Raw genomic sequence first — 6,229 nt, 5'->3', positions numbered from 1 at the left:
GGGGTCGCGCCCCCGACCTCCCTAAACTGGGCTCGGAACTCCCAACTCCTGGGGAGCAAGTTCCCGCAGCTCTACGCAGCCCTTTCTTGCCATCTTCAGCGCAGCTTGGCCAGCCGCCCCGCCCCCACCCGCACGCCCTCGCTCCCGCCCCTACCAGGTCCTCGCCTGGGCACTGTGACACCGAGCACAGCCGTGGCCGCGCCCCAGCCCACCTGGCCGCTGGGAAGAAGAGAAAGAGGGTGTAAGCAGCTCGGGGTTTCGGCAGCAACACTCCAGTGATGGCCGAGGCGAAACCTCGGCGGAGAGGAGGCCGCCAGGCTGGCAACTCGGCGAGGCCGGGCCGCCTTCCCAGTCCAGGCCTCCCGAGCCTGCCCATCACCCCACCCTCGCTCCCCCGGCCCTTTCTTCTGTTCTTTCTCCTTTCGGAAGCCGCCGAGCGCAGCGGAGCGGAGTCACAGCCCGGCTGGAGAGGCCCGAGCAAACACGCCACTTACTTTGTGTACAGAGGGTTCTTGTGAAAAGCCCTGAAGAGTCCTCACCAAACACTCACCAACTTCTCCCACGTGCCATTTGTTGACTAAGTGCGGTTGCTTTTCCGGGCGCCCGAGAGGAGGGGATCCCAGTGGGGGATAGGAGGGGAGGAGGATGTCTGGGGTCTGAGGTGGAGGGAGATGACCAATGCTGGGAGAGATTGCGTGTGCGTGTGTGTGTCCTCGCCAGCGATGTCGGCGTGTCGGTGTGCGTTATCTGAGTGCGGTGCAGGTGTGTCGGCACCACGGTTCCTTCTCTTGGGTCTGCTTAGTCCACGGAGGCGGCTCCCCTTCAACTGTTGCCAGAAAACCCAGGGAGGAAAGTAAGTCAATGGCTTTTCTCTTCTGACCACACACCAGAAGTCCATTTGTTGAATGCTGGACCATTAGGACACACCTCAGTGCACTCCAAAGGCACCCCTTGGCGCCGCAGTTAAGGTGACAGGGGAGAGAGCGGCTGCCCAGTCGTGCGAAGTCTGGAGCTCTCTTGGAGCTTGCAGGCCCTAGCACAGGGAACCGGCCGTTTAGGGGTGGGGAGCACACCCCAGAACCCGGCACAGACTGGAGTTGGAAGAGCAGAGGCAGGGAGGCCAAAACGAAGCCACCACCGGGGACACTTGACTCCTCTTGACTTATGAAAAGTGTTGAAAGTCAGAGCTCATCCATGCAATCTGTACACTCGGAACTCCGCGGATGGTATGGTAGCCGCCCCTGGGAGCTGCAGGCCGCCTTGGGCCGCTGGGCCTAGTGTGGGCCTCCCATTCTCATCCCCAGCCCGAACCCAGTAACCCCGCTACTGAGGAGCCTAGGCAGAGCTGGGGAGAGCCGAGGCCTCCTTAGCCGCGGCCAGGGTTGGGGCAGCACAACCCGTCCACTTCCTCGTCCTGGGAACCGCTCTTCCCGTGGCCCAGGTGCACTCAGTGCCAGGACAAACCCCGGGCCAGAAGCAGGTGGCACGGGCGCTCGGGTCTGCGGTCTCCTGAGCGAGGTTTCGTAGGACCCAGACTTCTCCCGATCCCGGGATCCCGGACGTGGGACAGCGGGCCCAGGTCTCAGACCAACCAGAGTCGGCGTTATTTTTCTCCCCCTTTTTACTTCTCAAACAAGCATTAAAGAAACTTGAATTCAAGTCCACTGGGCATAAGCAAGGGGGGAGGAGGAGGCCCAGAGGCTGTCGAACTGGAGGCGAATATCATTTTTACAACCTCTCAATTAGGGACCGAGTGGATTAGCACCTTCTTAAGCTTTGCCTCGGAAAGAAGGGACCATAATCTTGTTGCTATTTCCCCCCTGGGCACTGTCTCTTTGAATCGCTCCTTCTCCCACCCTTCAACCCCCACCTCACCTCCGAGAAAAGTTTTAACAACAACAAAAATGATAAGAGGCTAGGAGCGGGGAGTGAATGCCACTGACGTCATTGGGTGGGGGTGGGGGCGAGGGGGAGGACTCTTGGAAACCCCTCTGCACAAGCAAGAAACAAAAAGGGACTTAGCTGCTTCCAGTGTGTCAATATTTGGGGGCAGCGGGGGGGGCGGGGGCAGTCAGACCCAAGGGAGACAGAGTTTTCAAAGTTTGAGGGGTGGAGAGCGAGATTTCATGTTCTCCCTGGGCTAGTTTCAAAGGGGGTGGGGGTGCTGTTCTGCCTCGTGGGGCGCCTCTCGCTCTCCGCCAAGTACACGTTCTGCGGGCGACGCGGCTGGTTGGGGGGCTGGGGCGGAGAAGCAGCCCGCCAGGGGCAGAGGTGAGAGCAAAACTGAGACAGCTCGCATGTCGCCATTTTAATTGCGGCTTCCTAGGCCCCCTTGCTGCCCTCCAAGCAGGGGGGTACGGGTGGGGGGGATCGCGCCTTGGGTTTCCGTCTCGCCTCTTCCCGCCTCTCTTCAAGTCTCCTCCCCTGCCCGCGGCGCCCGCAGTGGACAGCTCCCCGGCGGGTTCCCGCAGGGGCCGCCGGGGTCATCCCACCCGGTAGGGGAGGGCGGTTTGTGCCGAACGCGCCGCTCACGGGAGAGTGCCCGGAGCCTCTGGCCTGTATTCGTTCGTCAATGTGAGATCGGCGGCAACTCACCCCCCAGCGCTCCCAGGCCTTTGCGGTTGCCCACTCCCCGGGTTTCCGGTCTGGAGGAGGCCTCTGGCTAAGCAAAGACGCGTCCAGCTCTTGGGAGATGTGCTTTTGGCGCTGGGCTCGGGAGCCAGGAGTCTCCCACCCGGCGAGAGTGTTGCAACACCTCTGAACTGCCGCTTTCCACGCCCTAGCAGAGGCGCGGTGGGAAGGGTGAAGACGAGCTTTTCTTTGAAGGAGGAAAGTCTCCGTAAACACCTGCACCACTTTGCAGAGACTCCAAAGGCTCTCTCTTTGCTGGCAAAACGGGTCAAATGAGCACAAAAGGCAAAGGCGCCCTCCCTTGCCGACCAGTTCCAGGTGCCTCCTTCACTCCAGGCCTTTCTCCCTCTCTTTTTTTCCACCAATACGTGGGTTTCCAGTTCACCCCTCAGCCTCCAGAGCCCAGAGTGCCGGGAGGCGGAGAAGAGCCTGGAGCTGGCAGTGCCTCCGGCCTGTGGCCAGGCTTGGCTGGGGAAAGCCTGGGTGCCTTGGCCTGCCCTCGCCTCTGACCAAATGGCAAGTGGGTTCGGTCCTCTTCCATTCACATTAGGCGGAAAGCGGAAAGCGTCTCTCTTTCTCTACATTTCCACCAAATACTTTAAACACACACACACACACACACACACACACACACACACACACACACACACACACACGGGCTCGCACTGGCCAACTGGGTTTCCCAGCAGACACCCAAGCCTTTGCTTCCCGGATCCTGCATGCCGCTGTCCAGATAGGGGCTCGCTTTAAAACTCCAGATCTCCAATGTGTAGGACATTTGCAAATAGGGTTCTCAGGAAAGTTTGCTTTCCATTTGGTCACCCAGGAAGGTTCCCCATCTCTCCTTTCCCTGTAACTCCCGCCCTCAAGAGGCAAGAGTTCAGCTTTAAAAGAAAAGCAAGCTAAAGCCTCCTCAGCCCCTTCTCCCTAGAGACCCCATCTCCAAACAAACAGAGTCAGAAGTTTTTCCTGGAGAGGCGCAAAGAACACGCGAGCTGGGAACTGGGGAATTTGCTGGGGGATCTGAAGCTGGGGAAGAGGGAGGGAGCAAATGTCAGGGCTGGTTCGCTGGAGCAGCCAGGAACGGAGCTAAGCGCATCCTGGCAGCTCTTAAAGTGACATTGATTGGGACAAGCTGTTCCCCACCCCCCGGAAGAGTTAATATGTCTGTTAATCAAGACACTAAGGGCCCAAGTTTTATTAGCGATTGGAGGACATTGGAGGCAGTGAGGATCAAAAGCCGGTATCCAGGATATTTGTCAGCACGGTCACACACACACACACACACACACACACACACACACACACACAAGTATTTTCAATTAGAGAACAATTGGGCCATCACTTCCTAACCAGTCTCACAGGTGGTGACTTACAAACCTGGCTAGCAGGGAAAACCGATGGGGAGGATGGGGGGGGAGAGGGGGGAGCGCAGCCAGGGGAGAGATTCCGGTGAGGAGCTGCAGACTGGCTCGCTCAGCTCGGCCTGAGTTTAAGAATCAGCAGCCTGAGGCTCTGAAGCCTCAGATTCCCACCCTCCTACCCCCAGGGGAGAGAATTAAAAATAAAACAACAAATAATACAGAGAGTATCGGCATCCATCCCTCCCGGCCAGCTCTCCACTGCTCTGGCCGGGCTCTGGCGCCCGGTGGCGTGGGGTCCCCAGCGCGCAGCAGCCGGGAGGGCCGGAAAGTTTGTGCGGCCAGAGGGACTCTCCTTCCGCTGCGCCCGCGCTGCCTCCTTCCGCCCGGGAGGGGCGTTTGGTTCCCTTCAGTTTTCCTTTCAAATTCTAAAATAAATAAATACACGCCATGCCCTGGAGAATTCTGAACAGTAGCTCTTTCAATAATCCAAATTGTAGGAGACGGTACATCTGCCCTCCGATCCAGAAGGCGCTGGAGTGAGAAGGCGACCCAGGAGGTCCCGGCTTGCCTGGGCGCTGGGGGAGGACTCTGGTCGGAGGTAATTATGTCACTGCGCTTTCTCGCCGTGACAGCCGAATAAACACAATCTCCAATAAACATCTCTAATGAGGGAGGAGGCCCGAGGATGGCTGGCTTTGATTTATGGCTAGAGGAGAAGGTCCACTTCCCACAGCGAAGTGGGCAACCTGCTCGCTCCTCAGTCCAGAGAAAGGAACTCGAGGAGGAGAGGACCCAGATTCAGGTAAGGTGCTCGGCACAGTGACCACTGCTCCTGGGCGAGGTGGGCAGGGGACGGCCACTGCTCCCAAGCACCTGTCGCAGGTGCCTGAGATACAAACGTCCTGCAAAGATGACCCCCCCCGCCCAAGGTCTAGAGAGGGGCCGCCAGAAGCAACAGTGGGAGTGCGGGGCGAGCCTGGGCCTGACCGGGACTCCTATTCCACCTCCTGGCGGGTGCCCTGTGCCCTGCCTAAGCCTGCCCTGGCGCCTCCGGACGTCTACGGCTGGCCTCCCGGAACTTTCGCCCCGGGGAACCATGGGTTAGTATAGGTTTGGGGGTCTTTCCTTCCTTGACCCACTTTGGAGAAACTTCTGGCACCCGCATAGGCCGTCCGCGGACGGGAGAGTCCGGGTGCTGCTCTTCCCGGCACTAAACGGCTGGGCTTCCCGGGCGCCCGCAGGCTTCCCGCCGAGGCCGCGCAGCGCCCGCGGTAACCCGAGCCCGCGTTCTCGCTCAGTGCGAATCGCTAATTATTAGGTCTCCGAAGTGAAGCTCAAATCACGCTGGGGGCCTTGCGCGCTGCCCCGCTCTGCCGGCAGCATTCTTTAGTCCTCATCTCCTTCCTGAGAAACGAACTCCCATCGCTAGGACTTTGTTTCGGTCCGACCATCTACACTTTGCAGCCGCGGGGAAACTTGTGCGGCACGCGCTTCAGGAGCGGGCGGGGACTGCTCCACGAGGGAATGGGGTGAACTGCGATTCGGGGGGAGTTGTGAGTGCAAACTGCGTCTCCCCTCCTGCATTTCGCACGGTGGCCAACGGCTTCTGCGGGCAGCAGCAGCAGATCCCCGCTCCTCTCCCCGCCCCTCACCCCCGCTCAGCACCCAGCTGGAAGTCCACTCTGGGGACTGGAACATTTTGCTACTTTTGCAGAAAAACACACTCGGCGAAGACAAGGCACCCCCCCTCCTCCCCTATCCGATTCCGCCCTCTGTAACTCCCCTCCATCTTTGTATTCCTCCTTTTAAAGGCAAAAAGCAAGCCCCCGGGCTACTTGGGGCGGGCTTGGCTTTGGAGGCACCCGTCGTGGGCAGCTGCGAAGCGGCGCGGGCCCGAGCCGGGCCAGGGCCGGAGCCCGGCGGTTACCTGGGAGCGGAGGGCGGGGAGGCAGGTGAGCCTGGCGGCGCCGGTTCCCACACTTCTCACCGCCGCTCGGCAGGGGAAGTGGCAGATCTGACAGCCGCGATCTACGCGAGGACCTGCCCCAGAGTTTAAATGTCAAATATAAGAAAAGAGGGTGCTCTGGCAGGCGCTAACTTTCCTTAATATCCTTGCCAGCGCGGTCCTCATTGGCTGGCAGGCCCGTGTGACGTCATGGCGGCCAGAGTTGGGCTCAGCTCCGCGCCCACCGGCGCTCTGGCTGGGCGGGAGCCTCCTGCTCTCTATTCCCAGT

The 6,229-nt window shown here is 59.9% G+C and overlaps 1 long non-coding RNA gene across 3 annotated transcripts in view; it reads left to right on the top strand.

The window, feature by feature from the left end:
• The first annotated feature begins 4,577 nt into the window (after positions 1–4,577).
• Positions 4,578–6,229, top strand: part of LOC106727272 — a 74,175-nt gene continuing 72,523 nt past the window's right edge. For all 3 annotated transcript variants that reach the window (XR_001363447.1, XR_001363446.1, XR_001363445.1), the window contains exon 1: positions 4,578–4,797. This is a non-coding gene — a long non-coding RNA (uncharacterized LOC106727272). The remainder of the gene's footprint in view (positions 4,798–6,229) is intronic.

The sequence above is a fragment of the Myotis brandtii genome, unplaced genomic scaffold (genome assembly GCF_000412655.1).
Source record: "Myotis brandtii unplaced genomic scaffold, ASM41265v1 scaffold399, whole genome shotgun sequence".
Taxonomy (NCBI): Eukaryota; Metazoa; Chordata; class Mammalia; order Chiroptera; family Vespertilionidae; genus Myotis; species Myotis brandtii.
Note: the sequence above shows the minus strand (reverse complement) of the source record. Positions and strands in the feature narration are given on the sequence as shown.